The 19,811-nt window shown below is 35.3% G+C and overlaps 1 long non-coding RNA gene across 3 annotated transcripts in view; it reads left to right on the top strand.

Moving 5' to 3' along the window:
* LOC102910105 (uncharacterized) overlaps nt 1–19,811 on the top strand; it is a 52,091-nt gene that overhangs the window by 16,024 nt on the left and 16,256 nt on the right. For all 3 annotated transcript variants that reach the window (XR_013042037.1, XR_013042038.1, XR_013042039.1), the window contains 2 exons: nt 10–102; nt 1,854–3,385. This is a non-coding gene — a long non-coding RNA (uncharacterized LOC102910105). The remainder of the gene's footprint in view (nt 1–9; nt 103–1,853; nt 3,386–19,811) is intronic.

Below are 19,811 nucleotides of genomic sequence, written 5' to 3'. Positions count from 1 at the left end.
TTTTTTCAGGTAATTATGATGACAGACTTATTAAACCTACTGTGATAGCAACTTCTGGAGTCTACGAAAATTTACTTTACTAAAGTGAACAACAAACTATAGGTAAGAAAGGATTTTAATTTTATTTTTTATTTTAGTTAATTTTATAATTTAATTTTACATATCAGCCACAGATTCCCTTGTTCTCCCCTCTCCCCCCTCACCTTCCCCCCATCTTACTCCCCATCCCCATCTCCTCCATGGCAAAGACTCCCCTGCGGATTAAGTTCAACTTGGTAGATACAGTCCAGGCAGGTCCAGTCCCCTCCTCCCAGGCTGAGCCAAGTGTCTGTGTATAAGCCCCAGATTCCAAACAGCCAGTACATGTACTGAGGACAGGTCCTGGATGCCTCCCAAACAGATCAAGCTAATCAACTGTCGCACTTATCCAGAGGGCCTGATGCAGTTTGGGGCTCCTCATCCATTGGTTCAAAGTTCATGTATTTCCGTTCTTTGGCTAATTGCTCCTGTGCTTTTTTCAACCTTGTTCTCAACGATTCTTGCTCATACAATCCCTCCTCTTTCTCACCAAATGGACTCCTGGAGCTCCACCTGGGGCCTGGCTGTGGATCTCTGCATCCGGTTTCCTCAGTCATTGGATGAGGTTTCTAGCACGACAATTAGGGTATTTGGCCATCCTATCACCAGAGTAGGTCATTTTGGGCTAGGTGTAGCAAAAATAATATTATTTCCAACATTATTGTTTTCATGTATTTGAATTTTCTGAATTAAATCATTTTTTCCCCAGTGATTGGTATGAAATCTGTGGCTCCCATGTATGAGCCAGAGTACACTATGAGTAAACTTAACTGCAACCTTGAATTAGTTATTTTATATACCTTTGAGATTTATAAATCTTTGAGATTTGTCTGAGGTATCCAAAGCTGGTGTCAAACTCTATGTAGCTGATGATGGACATGAACTTCTGATTCCTTTGTCTACCAGGACTAAAGATGTGCACCCTCATTCCTGGTTTATGCAGTTATAAGAATTACACTCAGTGCTGTTCATGTCTGGAAATTGCCATCTAACATCTCTAGTCCTCCTGAAACAGTCTTTTTAGGAGGTCATGTTATTAAAACAATGATTTAATACATGTACAAATATTGTTGCCCTTTATTTAATTGGCTTACATATTCAATTTTGGTTTTGTGATTTGTTGCTTAGAAAAAACACGTGATAAAGGTTGAGATAAATTGCTTAGCAGTTAAAAGTGAGTACTTCTCTTTCAAAGGCTCTTGAGTTTAGTTCTTAGAACCCATGCTTCGTAGCTCACAACCATCATACACATATATACATAATACACCCATAATTGAAATACTGAAAATAAACATTTAAAAAATATGATCCAGGGGGTAAGTGTTTTAGTTCAGTGGTAGGGCGCTTGCCTAGCAAGCACAAGGCCCTGAGTTCAGTCCTCACTACAAAGAATATATGATCAAATCACTTAAGTATTTATATGGGCTCAAAGTTCAGTGAACATTCTACAGTGGTAGGGAGAGCATGTCAGCAGTAGCATGATGCTGGTGGTCACATTATATGCATAGTTAAAGATCAAAGTAAGCAGGATAGTGAGAATGAACGGGGAAAACAGGTTCAAGTGGCCATATATGCGTATTTGAAAGTGTTTGTATTTACCAAACTAGCAAGGACAATGAAAATTAAATAAACTCAGTAATACAGAAAACTGACTTGCTCAGTACTATTATTTGTGGTTTAAGAATAAGAAATGCCTGTTTTTATATAAAAATAAAATACACTGTACTTTGATAATACTAATTAATGGTTCTGAATTTCTTCCTTTGTGCTTTTAGGTGATCACCAAAATAGATAATCATTGTATCTACAACCTTCATAATTGTAAAAAGATCTCAGAAGGTGTTGCGTGACTAATCTTATTGATCATTAAAACTGAACTCAACTTATTGGATGGAGACTGAAATATGTCTTTGAAGAAAATATTTTATATATATTTAAAGATTTTCATTGATTTTGTTGGACTAACTCAATAAATGGAGACACTACCACATGGATAAAAATAGTATGATGGAACTGACATTGCCTTCACAGTGTTTTCATAAGTACGAAGTGCTTCTCATGATAATAATGACTTCATGGTATTCTTGAAGCTGATTTGAAGTAATTAGAACTGATTATAAATTTTCATTTTCAAATGGTTTAACTGTGTAGCACAGTCTGACATTTGAACTCACTTTGCCTCAGCTACCTGAGTGGTGAGATTATAGAAATGGACCATGTGCTAAGTTAGAACAGTGTTGTATGAAGCTTTATATTATATTTAAAATTCATCCTAATTTTAACATACAGTGTTAACCAAAGTTTATGGAATTCTCTGGTACTTGGGAGTATTTTTTCATATATATTTGTAAGTGCATCTCTTATGAGTTGAAAGAATAGCTTTATATTTTCTATGTAGTAATTATGTTTATATGGAAATATGAATCTCACAGAGAGTTCAGAATAATTTGCATCGCTTTGATGTACCATGGCAAATTATATCAAATCTATATTTTAGTCAATACCCTAAGATGAATTAGTGGATTTGAATTATTAAATAAATTATTAAAACTACAAATATTTTACTTAATAGTACACTTCTTGTATTTACTGGTTATATAATATTATAAAGTATTATTTATTTAATATTATTGAATCATCATGCTATTTATTTCTACTTGTTGTTCTGTTTCAGTTTCCATGCTGAGTATCTGTTACTTATTTATAAACCCATTTGTAAATGAGTCTGTAAGCAGGTCATTGTGTGTGTCAAATGAAATCCTATGTGTTTTCTATTCGTTTTAATACTAGGTTGTACATAACTTATTCATTGAAATACAATCATGTTCTCTCATGTCTTTGGAGTCTTGTTTTTTTTTCTTTTGCAAGCATGTTTATGTTCATATCATACTTCGCTGTGTTGTCTCCCTAATTTTTCATCAGAGATTTTTCTAATTCTTTTGCTTCCAATTATTAATATCCTAGAATATTAAATAATAAAATTATTTCCATTGAATTATATTGTTCTTAAAATCTAGCATATAGAAAACTCATGTAATTTACTGCATGCCTGTTTGCTTTCTCCTCTATTAACTTGTTTATTACTGACGATTTATACTGTCTTACCTGTCCTATTGAGTTCAGCCTCCTTTCTCTTCTTTTTCAGAGTATTACCTGTATGTAGTCAAATTTTTCCTCAGAGTTGATGCTTACAATTATTTGTCAAGTTGGAAAAAATGCACTTTTAATTTCATTTGCACCACATTTAATAGATTAAGTAGGAGAGAATAGATTTCTTTAAAATTGAGTCTTCCTATACAACCTCAAGGTATGTCTTCTATTTGTAACTAAATGTTTTCACACCTTTGCATTCCATAAATTTCATTAATATAATGGTTCATAATATCAATTCAATGTGATTTATGATATATGAAATTCATTTTCACATCCTTTCCAAATAGTCTCCATTAAATTTCAAAAATTCCTACTATCATTTAATCATGAAAATATGAATTGGATAGTACTTCTAGAATATATACAAGTATGAAGTACTGTTAGATTCTCTTGTAGGTAATGCTACATACTAAAGTTTTTTCTACTAATTCAGTGTTGGTTTTATTTTTTTAATTATTATTTTTCATACTTGCCCTTTAAATTATGACTTGTTAAAGATAAAAATGTGCCCCAGGATAGCTTGGACTTCATGGTGTAGTTCATGTTAGAGTTGAACTTTCAGGAATCCTACTACCTATGTATCTCCCATAAATAGTAGTTAACATTTCTAAATATTTAATTCCTGTGCCTGGAGAATTTATTCAGAGTACGTAATGCACTAGCAGACCATATTCCATTCCCAACACCCATCTTATATTTGTCTGTAACTGCAGCTCCAAAGGTATCTATTTCCTTGTCTTTTTGGGAATATGGATTTATGTTGACATACCTTAGAAGCAGGGTTTTTACTTGAGCAAAGCCACTCAACTACATCACTTAGGAATAACATTTACTTCTCCCTAGCAACGTTTAATTGCCTATAGATACTCAGGGAGTATAGTGATGTATGAAACATAACCCATAAATAATGGAACATTGATTTGCCCTGTCTTTAAATCCTAAATGCTTTGGAGTTACCTACTGCCTTTGAATTCAATGGAATAGCAGCCACGCTTCGTCCCCAAACATTTCTCTGTTCTTTCCATATTTGAGCTCTTAAATTCTTAAAATTCCCCTTTCCCTTTAAGTTTTCTGAACCATGGAAGGAGTGATATTAGTACCTAGCATCCAAAAAACATATAACACATCACATTTTCCAGATATGTCCATGTACTAACTGCTGAAATTATATCCTGATATAAAAAGGATAAAAGCAAAGAAGTGGTTTTTATCTTTAACACTAATGCCATAGTTGTACCATTAGGCTCATTGTATCTGGCAGTCTGGTTTGTAGCTTGCATTGTTTACAGCTTTGTAAGATCATGGATGAGTTTTTACCACATAGCACCTTCTAGCACTAAGAAAGGTAGCCAACAAAGAGGAATGTTCTAATCAGTTTCTGCTTGATGTATTTATGTCCTGAACCTGAAACATTACCTGCAGTAGTAGGGTATCATCTAATTTGGTTGGCAACCAAGAACTGTGGCAAAGGCTTGTTTGATTTTGTTGTCTTGGAGTCTCCCTGACAACATCGTATTTTATGCGAAACATTAAGATTTTTGTTTAAATATGTGCTTTCTGGGAGCAGCATAATCTATGCATGTATGATACCACATATTATTTGAAAAATAATTACCATTCTACTTTCCTATGACATGTTATATTCTTGGATAGACACATTCTATCTTCCAGACCTCTCCAGGCATTTCATAGTTAAACACAAATCTAAAAATCAAAGGTTGCATTTTAATCAGAGGGAGGAAATGAGTCCTTTGTTTTCCTGGGCCCTAATTATACCTCATACCATTTTCAGCCATTAGGAGGTAAAGTCCATGATTTTATAGGTTATAGGTTATACTATCATAATTTTCTTATTTATCAGATGAGCACCTAGGATGCATCAATTTTCTAGCTACTGATGGTAGATCATCAGAGTATAGATGTGTGTGTGTATGTATGTATGTATATGTGTATATATATATTCTTTAATGTGCTTTACACTTTATATATGCTTTATATCTGAAGAAGTCCTTTGAGTAGATTCCCAGGAATGGTATTGTTTGGTCACAGGAGAGTTCTGTGTTTTTCACATTTTCCAGGAAATTTCCACACTAATTACCTTAGTGTCTGAACCATATTACCCTGTGGCATAGTTCAACTTTCCCATGACTTTCTTATCATTTGTCTTCATAATAGCAATTATCCTTATGGTGTAAGTTGGAAACTCATTGTAGTTAATTTTCACGTTCCTGAAGTCTGGGAGTATTGATCACTTCAAAAACTACATCAGTCCTCTGCCACATTTTTGATATGGCTGTTTCTTTTAAACTGTTTATTTTCTAAAGAGTAATCATGGTGAAGATTTTCCGCCATTCCGTTAGCTCCTTGTTTACTTATTGAACAACTTCTTTTGATGTGTGAATGTGCCTCTAAAGTTCTTACTAAAATTTTCATTTCCTATTTTCCTTCAGTTTAGATTTTCCTTACTGATTCTTTTTCTACTTTCATGTCATCTCTCAGGACATAGTATAGTCCATTTTTAGGCTCCAGTAGAGACATACAGTCCTGGCTGTTATTGATATGCTTTTATGCTAGTGTTTAGGTATCTGAGTTTGAACTGCCTGTAATTCTAGGTGCTGATAACTGGTCTTTACTTTTTTGGTTGGATATTCTAATCCTTGCTTTCTATTTCCCATTCTGTTTCTTATGAGAATGTGGGGCCTGTGGGTTGCCTGCTTCCGAGATCCTGCGTGGTCATGGGGTTCCAGGTAGAATGTTTTTCTAGTATTTGGGGGAGCTGGTGATGGCTTTGATGGGTTGTGGGTGAGAAGGTCCACAAGAGAGAGGAAAGCAGGTTGTGCCACCAGGATGGGCATAGACAGTCTGTGAAGGCTGTTAGAGAGGAAGGTAATCTGATACAAAGCTAGGGATAATACTTGGGAATTGTAATTAGATGAGAGGAGGAGATCATCTACTTGGGCCCCCGGCCAGTGTGGCCATCAGGTTTCCTGTGAGTACCTATGTGCATTGGGGGCTGAGACAGATGAAAATTTTTAAATTTTTTAAATGATGTTCTTATTTATACCTTGAATTTCAAAATGCAGTGATTTTGCTCATTAATCCCCTCCCCAGCATCCCTAGACACCCAATTTCATGATTATTTTCTTTTCATTCTCTCCCTCTCCTCTTCCTCCTCTCTCTCCATCCAACTAATAATAGTAAATGAAAACCATCAATCCAGTTTGTGTCAGCTGACTTCTGTTCTTGAGGCCTAAATTAGACTTTGGTCAATTGTGGAAGACCAGCTGGGAGACTGGCCCCACATTTTAGGGCAGGATACACAGATGAAGAATACTTACTTTTTCTGCTGCCCATCATCAATCAAATGCCAATATTACTTCACCTGCATCCTCCATGTTTATATTTTCTCTGTGTCGAACTTGAGCAGGTGTTGTGCATTTTACTTACTATTTTACTAGTATCTAAGTGCATCTAACCTTTATTTTATATGGAAAGTACAGATTCCTTGAGGTCATCCACCATCAATCTTTACATCCCCTCTTCCACATAGATCACTGAGTCTTGATGGGAAGGGTGATAGAGACATCCCATTTGGGGCTGAGGACTCTAAATATGACATTTGTCTATCTTGGTTTTGATTACTTCACTCAATAGGATATTTTCTACTTTCATCCATTTGCCTGCAAAATTACATCTGAATAGTATTCCAGAGTGTATATGCACCACATTTTTATTATCTATTTGTCAGTTGAAGGACATTTTAAGTTGGAGGATATTTATGTGGCTTATTATGTTTTAACTTGCCTGCATTTGACCATTCCTGGTTTCAGAGATAAAGCCAGGTTGGTCATGGTAGATAATATTTTTGATGTGTGTCTGTAATCTGTTGGCAAGTATTTTACCACATTTTAAAGTTTATGTTTGTCAGGAATATTGATCTGAAGTTTTCTTTTTGTTTTATCTTTCCTTGTTTGGGGTAGTAGAGTGATGATGGCTCTGTGAAACTTTTGGAATATTCCTTCTATTTCTATGTTTTTGAATAGTTTAAAAATGACTAGCTGTAGATAAGCCTTCAACGTCTGTCAGAAATATGTTGTGAAATTTTCTGGCCCTGAACTTTTGCTTTGTTTTGGTTTTATTCAGTTTCAAGGCAACTGGCTCAGACAATACAGCCTCACGGACTACCCCATAAGCCTAAAAATTCCCTTGTGTCCCCATAAGATGCAATGCCCCCCTTCAGCAGGAAGTAGTAAGAGATGCTACGCCCAAATTCCCAAATATACCAAGCTGGCTTTGGAGATGGAATTGGCTCACTCCCTCTCTAAATCCAGACATATTGCTAAAAGAAAAGGTTAAGAGATTCTTGTGTCCCAAATCAGAAGAGCACTCTGATGTGGGACAGAGAAAAACCAATATTTTTATTTAAAACAGGTTCATTATGAATGTGATGTCTTTCTAAAAAAGAAAAGGGGATATGATATAGATTTATAGGATATAGAGATGATAGGATAAAAGGGTAGATTAATGTTTTGGTTTTATTGTTGTTTTTGTTTGTTTGTTTGTTTGCTTGTTTTTCTTTTCTGGAAAGTTTTCTATTGCTATTTCAATTTCATTTGTTTGGGTCCATTTAAGTTATTGAGTTATTGGTTTATCTTTGGTTGTTCGGCTATATTGAAATTTATCCATTTCTTAGATTTTCCATCTTAAAGGTATAACAATCTCTTGATATTATTCTGAATTTCTTTGGTGTATATCATGTTATTCTGTTCACTTCAGATTGTGCTAATTTTGGTCTTGATTTTCATTTGGTTAGTTGGACTAAGGGGCTGTCAATCTTGTTTATCTTCTCAAATAACTATCTCTTAGAATTATTTATTTATTTTATTATTTTCTTTATTCCAGTTTTGTTGATTTCTGCTCTTATTTTTATTTCTTGTGGTCAATTGGGTTTGGATTTAATTTATTCTTGTTTTCCTTATTTTTTGAGCTGTGAAATTAAGCCCTTTGTTATTTTCTGATTTTTGATGCAGGCAACTAAAGCTATGAATTTCCTGCTTGGGACAGTTTCCAGTGTATTCTAGAGGTTTTGTTGTTGTATTTTCAGTTTTATTTCATTCTAGGAATTTTTTCTGTCTTAATTTCTGCTTTCACCTCTTCACTATTCAGTAATGGAGTTATTTAATTTCTATGAGTTTGAGTATTAACTAGAGATTGTTTTGCTGTCAATTTTAAATTTTCCTGCACTGTGGTAAGATAGGATACAAGGAGTGGTTTCAATCTTTTTGAATTTATAAAGATTGGCTTGTGTCTCTGTAAGATTTCATGTTTCCTTTTTTTTGTGACAGAATGTAACCATTTAGACTTAGCTGTTGTGATGCTTCCTATGTAGACCAGGCTGATCTCAAAGTCACAAAAATCTGTCCATCTGACTCTGAATGTTGTAATTAATGGCACATACCATCATGCCTGTAATTAAAGGTCTTTGAATTTGGTTTCTTGTAGTTTTACCATGTCCTTAAGGGTCATCCTTAAGTTGTTTGTTTTGAACCTCTTTTTTGTTTGTTTGTTGTTGTTTTGTTTGTTTTTTAAATTTGGGTCTCATAGATATGTGCTTTTAGTATTGTTTCATTATTCATTTTATTTTCATATGTTAAGTATTCATTTTCATTTATTTTTAGAATTTTAAATTTCCCTTTTTGGTTTCTTTTGTTTTGTTTTGTTTTTGTTTGTTTTGTAATCCATTATTCACTCAGTAGTGTGGCATTTAATCTCCATGATTTGAATTCTCTGTCTTTTTCTGCTATTGATTTTTAGTTCTTTTTTTTTTTTTTGATTTTTTAGTCCTTATGCTGGCTAGATAGAATATAAGAAGTTATTTAAGTTTTCCTGTATTTAGTAAGACTTTCTTTGTGTCCTAGTATGTTATTGGTGTTATAGAAAGTTCCATATGTTGTTTAGAAAAATGTGTATTTAATGTTGGTAGATAATACTCTATGCAGAATTGCTCCTGTTGCTATCCATGATATTGTTTAACTACTGCATTTCTCTACTTGTTTTTATTTTTAAGATGTAATTTTTATGTGTATGGGTTATTTGCCTACATGTATATCTATGCACTATGTGCATGCCTGGTGTAAGTTGAGGCCAGAAAATCACATCAGATCCACTGGAGCTGAAGTTAAAGACAGTTGTAATTTGCCATGTAGGTAGTTTGAATTTATATAGGTCTTCCTGAAAGAGCAACAAATGCTTATAACTTCCTAGTTATCTTTCCAGCCTTCTGTGTCTGTTTTTTATTGAGCCATTTGCCTACCCTTGAGAATTTCTGTGTTATGAATAATGTGTGACTTCGTACCTAACAGTATATTTTATATGAAATTTAGTGGACTCAATGTCTGTTTTATTTAGAGTTGTAATATGTTAATGATGAATCATTCCTTACTCAGTATGAAATGACCATTTAATATTTCTTGACTAAAATTGCTAGTTCTGTTTTGTTTGGGATATCCCTTTTCATCCTTTCACAGTGAGATTGTGTCAGTCTTTCAAGGTAAGATGTATTTCTTGCAGGCAGCAACTAAATGGAATCTATTGATTAATATTGTATTTCATAAATAAATACAGTTTATTTTTATTATATTCATCTCCTCTTATTCACATAACCTCCTTCATAACTAGCTAAATTCTTATCCTCTTTGTGTTTTGTAACCTACTAAGTCAACTCATGCTACCTATGTGCTCATACATATACTGTTTGCTGTTCTGGGTCATATGGGGGAACTGGGACCATTATTACGTAAATTTTATGTAAAGTCATATATTAATCCCTGTCATTTTGTTGTATGTTATATTTTCTTAATTCTCAATTTGTAGTATGTTTTACTTTTTTCTTTGTGGCTCCTTGGATAGTTTTCTCTTTCTTGTTAGTATGAAGCATTTCTTCTAGTGTTCTATGTAGAGTCAGCTTTGTGATCATAAAGTCCTTTAGTCTGCATTTATTTATCAAAGAATGTTTTAATTTCTCTTTCCTTTGTGATAGTTTTACTGGGCAAAATAGCTAGGGTTCACAAATATGTTCTTTCAGAACTTCAGTTACATTTTTTTTCCAATGCATTTTTGGTTTTGATATTTTTCTGTTGAGTCTGCTTGGACAGAGTTTCTCCATGTAGCTTTGCAGCCTGTCCTGGAACTCACTCTGTAGACCAGGCTGGCCTCGAACTCACAGAGATCTTCCTGCCTCTGTCTCTTGAGTGCTGGAATTAAACACATGTGCCACCACTGCTCGGCGAGTCCGCTTTTATATATTCTCTGGTGTTTCCCTTTTCATCTCTCAATAGATTCCTTTTCTATATTTTTCATGCTTTAACCATAGTATGACATGAGAAATTTCTATTCTGGTTCTGCCTATTTGGTATATGTATCTGGGACTCAGACTAACCACTATTTCTTTAGATCTTTCTTAGTATATTTTGTACTATGATTGTACTGAAAATATTTTCTGTTCCTTTTTGCATGAAGTTTTTTCCATTCTTCTATTCTCATAATTCATACATTCAAGATTTTTCATAGATATAATTTTTTCAAACTTAAAGCTATCCTCAACTGAATGTACCAACTTTTCTGCCTTGTTTTCGTTTTCTGATTTCCTAACCTGTTTTCAATGAGCTCTATATTTGATTTATTTAGTATTTCATTTCTAACACCATTTAAATTTTCTGTAGTTTTTCTATTATTTGTCTTTATTGAATATTATTTCATATCCTCAACTTCTTTATTTTATCATCTGTTTATTTTCTTTTTTGAGTTCATTCAAATATTTTTACTTATTATTTATTTATATGAACATATTTATCATTATTCTTCTGAAGTTTTTGTTGAGATTAACATCTAAGTCCCTTCATTAGATTTGTTTTCCCTGTGACTGTTTTAGAAGACTTCGTGTGTGTGTGTGTGTGTGTGTGTGTGTGTGTGTGTGTGTGTGTGTGTGTATGTGTGTGTGTCTGTGTGTGCATGGGTGTTCAGGGAACCAAAACAATAGTCACTTCCAAGACTGTAAAACTTCTACTCACCTGGAAAACAGATTAATAATCAATATTCAAAGGTCATCTCTTAATCAGTTTCAGGGAGTCAAGGCATATTAACAGAGTAAGTGTAAGTAGGAAATGAAGGAGAACTATTAGGAAGGTAGTTATAGGGAAATGATGAGGAAAGTGGGGGAGTGAAAATAGGGACTTGCTTGAAGTTTAGAGGTAAAACTTTGCAATCAGATAATTGAAGAATCATGCTGTCTTGGGAGAGTGAGGGATAAGGACCCTGAAGACCAGGGCCAGACAATGTAATTTGGTAGAAGAAAATCAATAAGAATAGAGAGAGAAAGAAAAAGAAATAAAAGAAGGAAAGTAAGAAAGAAGGAGGGGTAAAGGAAAGAAAGGAAAGAAAGGAAAAAGAATTATAGGTTAAGAGAAGAACAGGGCCACAAAAGCATTCTACAATTAACTTTGGGTATTAAAAGTAGATGGGATAGATACAGCATAGAATGATAGGTGGATATATAGGATATGAAAACTGATATGTATATGAATTTGCTACCTTCCATTGGAGCATGGGAAACTTATTAGTGTCCATTTCAAAAAAGAATGATTATTCCTCCTCCAGTAACTATTAACTGTGAATAACACTGCCAAAGGAATGCAGCTTAAAGATAATCTGTATATGCCATCTGGAGTCGGATTTTGGCTGGCTCAATCTTTTGCAGGGAACCACAGCTGCTTTAAATTAATAAGTGTTATAAATGTTTTTCCTCATTTTTCTACAACCTTGCCCCTTATATTCTTTCTGTCTTCTTGCACAATTTTTATGAGCCTTAGTGGTGGTGCTGTTAATGTACTTGTCCTACGTGGGACTGAGCATTCAGTCTTTTTATCCTCATATCCTCAGCATGTTAACAAATAAGTTGTGTATCTCTCCATTAAAATCTAAAAGCTGTTTTAATGTGCAAAATAACAATAAAAATTTCTACCCTAGGACTTAAGAGCTCCTCTTCTGTGGGTTTTTGAGGAGAATTATAATGCCAGGCATTAAATTACCTTTATTGGAATGGGCTTCATCAACTTAGAAAATAGCTGGTTGCTCATTCCTGTTATGTTACTATTACAGTATTGCACCATTCAGGAACTACCACTGGGTGAGATAATTGATGTATTTTCTCCCACACCAGTTTTCAGCAGAATTGATGTACTTTCTCCCACACCAGTTGACAGCACTATAAAATGTAGCCAGCATAAATAAAGTCTCCTGGTTGATTTCAGACTGATTTCTGTTATTTCTTGGGTGTGAAATATTCCACAATAGGGTCTTACAATATAGTTTTTATGGGTGGCCAGGTACATTGACAATGAATTTGTGCTGTTTTGGCATTCTGGAGACTTTCTGATGAATAATTTATAGTGAGGCATCACATGCCTTTCATTATTTTCATTTTATATTACTAGCCAGAAAGGAGAACATTTCTTGGTTACTTTGATACTTAGATCTCTGTCCATCAGCCAAAATGTGTGCTGTCTTTTGCTATAATGCCTTACAATGTGATTCTGGAGGTTTACCAAGGGCAATGTAATTCTTAATGTTGGATTAGAAACCTCTGGATTAGAGAATCTCTGATGGATTAGAGATTCTTCCTGACTAAACTCGGTAGGAGCTAACTATATCTTGTACTGACATTAACATTTAATAATCCATGTCTTCTGGGAACATTGTCCACACATGGAAAGTAATTAAATTGGAGCTCTTATCTGATTAAGAAGTAGTTTTTAAGCTTGGTGGTGGTGGCACACGCCTTTATTCCCAGCACTTGGGATGCAGAGGAAGGCAGGTCTCTATAAGTTCAATTGTTTTATTTATTGACCAATCAGAGCAATTTGACATACAGACCATCCCACAGCACTTCCCCTTTTCTTTTCTTTCTTTTTTTTAAAGGAAGGTTTTAACTTTTATACATCTCCAAAGCCAACTTGGTATATTGGAGAAAGGAGGGAACAGGAAGACAGAGGGAGACACTGCCAGCTGCCAACACTTGAAAGGTTTCTTATGTCAGGAACTGACAAGTTCCTTAATTTCCTTTAAGAAATACAAACACTACTGCCAGTAGTCTAAGCTAGGGTCATCCTTGTGGATTCCTCGGAACTTCCCTAGCACCCATTTTCTCCCTATTCCCATGATATCTCTCCCTCTATCATGGTATCTCTTCCATTTCTCCCCCACTCCATTTCTGTGCCAGCTCTATTATCACGTTACCTTGTATTCTTATCCCACATCCCCTACCTTCCATTGCCCACCCGTCATCCATCCCTGGTGCATAAGCAAGCCTTTTGGAGCCTGCTTCTATGATGGGACACCTTGCACAGCCTTGAGGCAAGGGGAGGGGCTTGGACCTGCTTCTACTAAATGTACCTCCCCATGGGAGGCCTTACCTTCTTGTAGGAGGGAATGGGAGGAGGGTTGGGAAGGGGAGACTGGAGGGGCAGGAGAAGGAAAAAGGGGGATCTTTGATTGGTATATAAAATGAATAAAACCTTTTTCTTAAAAAAAAAAGAAATACACACACATACATACACACACAGAAAGATGTCTATATTATCTATTTGTGTTTAATATGTATATACACAATTATAATTTTAAATAAATATAAAATAATTTCTTGATGCTTTATCAAACACTTTTGGTGTTATTTCTCCCTACCCCCTTCCCAGTTGATGCTATATCCTCCTCACATTTCATGTGCTACTTCTTATCCCCAGTATTCAGCTATTGCCCCTCTCAAACCCCCTGCCTTGATCTGTTTTTTTTTTTTAATTTCAGTGGTTATTCCATGTTGTACACTCACCTCTGAGGATTTCGAGCTAGAAACCACAGATGAAAAATAACATGTATTGCACACGAAAAATAATATGCTGACAACTTTCTGGGTCTGGGTTCCCTCAATATACTCTTTTCCAGGTTTATACATTTGCTTGCAAATTTCATGATTTCATTTTTCTTTACAGTTGAATAACATTCCATTGTATATATGTGAAGTGTTTTTTGCCCATTCACTGTAGATGGATGATATTTAGGCTTTTTACATTTCTTGCCTATTGTGGATAGGGGCGCTATGAAATTTGCTGAGCAAATGAGTTGAATAACTGAGTCATAAGGTAGAATTTTTTTTGAACATTCTCTATACTGATTTCCAGACTGACTCCATCAGTTTGCATTTCTGATCACAGTGAATGAGAGTTCCTCTTTCTTCACAGCCTCACCAGCATTTTTTGGCAGGTGTTTTGTTGATCTTGGCCACTCAGATAGAATAAGATAAAAAAAAAAGCTGTTTTAATATGCATCCCAATTTGCTATGGATAAGAAACTTTTTGAGGTATTTCTTTGCCATTATTATTTCTTATGTTGTGAAGGAAGTCTGTTTAGATCCCTATCTTGTTTTTAATTGAATCTTTTTTCCTTGACTTTTTAAAAAATTCTCTGTATATTCTGTAAATAACCCTCTGTCAAATACATAGCTAGCACAGATTCTTTCCCAATCTGTGGGTTTCTTCACAATTTATTGTTTCCCTAGCTGTACAAAGCTTTTTAGTTTTATGAGGTCTCATTTGTTGATTGTTGGTATTCATTTCTTGGCAAATAGAGTCCTGTTTGGAAATTCTGTAAGGTTCATCTATCTTTTCTTTTAGAAGTTTTAGTGTTTCTGAATTCAAATTAGGGTCTTTGATCCATTTGGATCTAATTTCTGTGCAAGGTGATAGGTGTGGTTTCACTTCTCTTTTCTGTAGGTAGGCACTGTGTTTTCCCAGCACCATTTGTTGAAAATGATGTTTTACTTCCAATGTATGATTTGTTTGCTTCTTTGTCAAATACAGCTGACTATAGCTAGAGTTTTCCTGCCTTGCCCACAGTCAGGACAAATCTCTCTCACCCGCCAGTCCCACAGCCACTCAGACCCAACCAAGTAAACACAGAGACTTATATTGCTTACAAACTGTATGGCCGCGGCAGGCTTCTTGCTAACTGTTCTTATATATTAAATTAATTAATTTCCATAAATCTATACCTTGCCATGTGGCTTGTGGCTTATCGGCATCTTCACATGCTTCTTGTCATGGCGGCAGCTAGCAGTGTCTCTCTCTGTCTTCCTGTTCCCTCCTTTCTCCTCTCTGTTAGGCCTGCCTATACTTTTTGCCTAGCCACTGGCCAATCAGTGTTATATTTATTGACCAATCAGAACAATTTGACATACAGACCATCCCACAGCACTTCCCCTTTTCTTTTCTTTTTTTTTTTAAAGGAAGGTTTTAACTTTTATACATCTCCAAAGCCAACTTGGCATATTTGGGAATTTGGGCATAGCTTCTCTTACTACTTCCTGCTAGAGGGGGGGTGCTGTATCTTACAGGGACACAAAGAAAATTTTAGGATTATGCAGTAGTCCGTGAGGGTGTATCTTTTGAGCCAGTTGCCTTGAATCCGATCTGGATATTGGATTATCTGGGCCATGGTGTCATCGGAGACCATTCAGGGGGTCTTGGCTGGTTAAACCTGATGTTTCTTAATCTCGAACAAATCCATAGCCTCTGGCTTTCTGTGGAAACAAAAGCAGAGCCTCCTCTTCAAAGCAACATATCCTTACATCCAAATTTTGAAGTCAAGGTACCTTTAAAATATACATTTTGGCATAACTCAACAGCTTTTGCAATCAAATATTTTTCTTCAGTTACGAATATCAAAGAGAACATAATCCAGATTCTCTGTGTGGTAGCCATCTTTACGTGGCTTATTTTTTATATTACCTTGAGCCTATTGCTTAAACTGCAGCCTTCTAAGCCTGAAATGGAGCTTTGGCTGCTGGCTCTGCCCACTTCAGTTTTCCAACATGGCAGTGGAACATTTTCTGGCAGCTCTGGGAGTCATCGACTCTCAGAAATAGTGGGTCTATGCTTCTATCAAAGCAGTGTGTAGCCCAGAAACCTCTTTTTTGTTTTGTACTAGCAAAGGATAAATCCATGATGCTGCTTAATATGCCACTTGCAGAGGCCTCATTCCCGCCATACTGTAGGTCTAGTGCGCATGCCAGGAACCTGCTATGGTAGCTCAAACATGCAGGCTGCCACTAGCTTGAAAGAGACAACCTGGAACTGTTTTTAGCTCCATTTTAGAATCTTTTTACTCAAGTTTTAGGTGGAAACTCTTGCCAACACGTTAGGTGCCATTTGTAGCTAGAGTTTTCCTGTCTTGCCCACAGTCAGGACAAATCTCTTTCACCTGCCAGTCCCACAGCCACTCAGACCCAATCAAGTAAACACAGAGACTTATATTGCTTACAAACTATATGGCCATGGCAGGCTTCTTGCTAACTGTTCTTATGTCTTAAATTAATTCATTTCCATAAATGTATACCTTGCCATGTGGCTTGTGGCTTACTGGTGTCTTCACATGATTCTTGTCATGGCAGTAGCTGGCAGTGTCTCCCTCTGTCTTCCTGTTCCCTCCTTTCTCCTCTCTGTTAGTCCTGCCTATACTTTCTGCCTAGCCACTGGCCAATCAGTGTTTTATTTATTGACCAATCAGAGCAATTTGACATACAGACCATCCCACAGCAGCTGACTGTAGTTATGATTACATATGTTTGAGTCTTTTATTTTATTCCATTGGTGTACATGCTTGCTTTTATGCCAGTGCCATATTATTTTTATTACTTTATATTTATTATATGGACACTCTATAACATCTGAAAGTCTGGAATAGAAATGTTGCCTGTGCTCTTTTATTCAGGGTTTCTTTGCCTAGCTGGTATTTTTGCTGTTTCCAAATGAAATTTAGAATGCTTGGTCTCTATTTCTGTGAAAAGTGTTGTGAGTATTTTGATTGAGATTGCAAATTAAGAAATTCCAGCCCATTTGGATTTATCACTGAATTCTTCCAGACTTTCAAAGAAGACCGACAACCAATCTTTAAACTTTAAAAAAAAAATCTATAAACAGAAGAATCACCTATTCTATTGCTCTAATCCCCAAACAATGTATTCACACAAATAAATCCACAGCCTTATATCCCTGAAGAACACAGTTGCAAAACTCATGAATAACTTTCTCGCAAACTCTATACAAGTGCATATCAAGAAGATCATCCACCATCATCAGGCTGTCTTTATCCTGGAAATGTAGACTTGGTTCATATATAAATAAACTCATAAATATAATAAATCGTATACATAGACTTAAAGATAAAAATCACATGATCATATCAATAGTGGCAAAAAAAAGCCTTTGACAAACTCTAACATGCTTTCATGATGAAAGTACTAGAAAGAGTAGGACTGGAGTAAACATATGTCTACATAGTAAAGGTTATATAACAAACCCATAGCTAGCATTTTACTAAATAGAGAAAAACTTAAAGCAATGTCATTAAAATCAGAAATGAGAGATGCTCACTGTACTCACTTATTTTTAATATAGGAATGGAAACACCAGCTGGAGTAGTAAGACAAGTGAAGGAAACTAAACAAATGCCAGTAGAAAAAGAACTCATTCAAATTATCTCTATTTTCATGTGACATATTACAGATTCCCCCAAATTTCAACAGGAAACTTCTAGAAATAACCAACAACTTTTTCATAGTGACAGATTACAAGCACAACTTACAAAAATTAGTAGCCTTTCTATGCAAACCAACCACAAACACATTGATAAAGACCACGGACACACCCCCATTTACAATATCTCCTTTTTTTTTCGAGACAGGGTTTCTCTGTGTAGCTTTGCGCCTTTCCTGGGACTCACTTGGAAGCCCAGGCTGGCCTCGAACTCACAGAGATCCGCCTGCCTCTGCGTCCCGAGTGCTGGGATTAAAGCGGTGCACCACCACCGCCCGGCTAAATGTATTTTTGTGTTTTTTTTAAAAAGATTTTTATTATTTATTTATGTATATGAGTGCTTTATCTGCATGTACAACTTTATACTAGAAGAGGGCACCAGATCCCACTAGGGATGGTTGTGAGCCACCATGTGGGTGCTGGGAGTTGAACTCAGGACCTCTGGAAGAACAGGCAGTGCTCTTAACCACTGAGCTATCTCTCCAGCCCCGCCATTTACAATATCAAAGTCAAGAAAATAAGAAAATGTCTTGCAATAAATCTACAAAGATGGGGAAGGAAGACCTTTATAATTAATACTTAAAATGCTGAAGAGATTGAAACAGACACTTGAAAGTGTATAGTTATCATGTGTTCACAGATTGATAAAGTCAATATTGTGAAAATGTCCATACTACCCAAATCAATTTATAGATTTAATGTCTCTTTTCAGGTAGAAGACTTTTTATTGTTTTATAATTTCTTTTGTTACAGGACTATTTAGGTTATTGGTCTCTTCTTGTTTTAACATTGGTAGTTTGGATGAATCAATAAATTCATACATTTCTTTCTAATTTTTCAACTTAGTCATGTACAGGTTTTTAAAGTATTCTATATTCTTTTAAAATATTCTATATTTCTTTGGTGTCTGTTGTAATGTGTTTGTGCTCATTACTGATTCCGTTATTTATGTTACTCTTTCTTTTGCTTGGTTAGGCAAAGGGTCTGTAAATCTTGTTTATTCCCACAAAGAACCATTGCTTGCATTTATTAATACCATTTTACCATTTTTTTTAAATCTTACTGAGTTCAATTAGTACCATCTGCATGTGCCTGGGTATGGGGCCATGCACCTGAGTCTAAACAACTTTTCAGGAGCAAATGTCCAAAGAAAAATAACTTCTCTTCCCAAGCAACCATCAATTACTAGTAGCTCCTTAGTTAGATTTTGAATTTCTTTCTTTTCTTTTTAAGATTTATTTTATTTATTATGTATACTGTTCTTTCTGCATGTTTGCCTGCATTCCAGAAAAGGGCATTAGATCTCATCATAGATGGTTCTGAGCCACCATTTGGTTGCTGGGAATTGAACTCAGGACCTCTTGAAAAACAGTCAATGCTTTTAACCTCTGAGCTATCTCTACAGCCCCAATTTTGAATTTCTTGAGCCTCTCTCCTATTAATGTTGTGAGGTTGGCTCTCTTGATCTTGTGTTATAGGTCATGGGGAAGTTCCATAACTCCTTATTTTCATGAGGTCAATGGCCATGTCCTGCATAGTATTTCACACCACTTCTGCATCTTATATTTCTTCTACAGTGTTTGTCCCTTAAGCTTGAGTGGGGGAGGTGCTAAGTGTAAATGTTCCCTTTGCTACTTGTTATTTTGTCAATTTTGGTTATCCAATGCATCATGTTAGTTTTCCCTCCCCAGCAACCATTGTATATGCTCTATATATTTATGAAAAGTCATGAAACCTATTGTATATAATTAATACATACAAATAAGAACAAACACTGATGTCCCACTTTCTTTTTTTTTTAAAGATTTATTTATTTATTTATTTATTTACTTATTTATTTACTTATTTATTTATTTATTATATATACAACATGTATGACCAGAAGAGGGCACCAGGTCTCATTACAGATGGTTGTGAACCATCATGTGGTTGCTGGGA

This window comes from Peromyscus maniculatus, chromosome 1, assembly GCF_049852395.1.
Source record: "Peromyscus maniculatus bairdii isolate BWxNUB_F1_BW_parent chromosome 1, HU_Pman_BW_mat_3.1, whole genome shotgun sequence".
Taxonomy (NCBI): domain Eukaryota; kingdom Metazoa; phylum Chordata; class Mammalia; order Rodentia; family Cricetidae; genus Peromyscus; species Peromyscus maniculatus.
The sequence above is the reverse complement of the archived record's forward strand: the minus strand, read 5'-3'. Positions and strand labels throughout refer to the sequence as shown.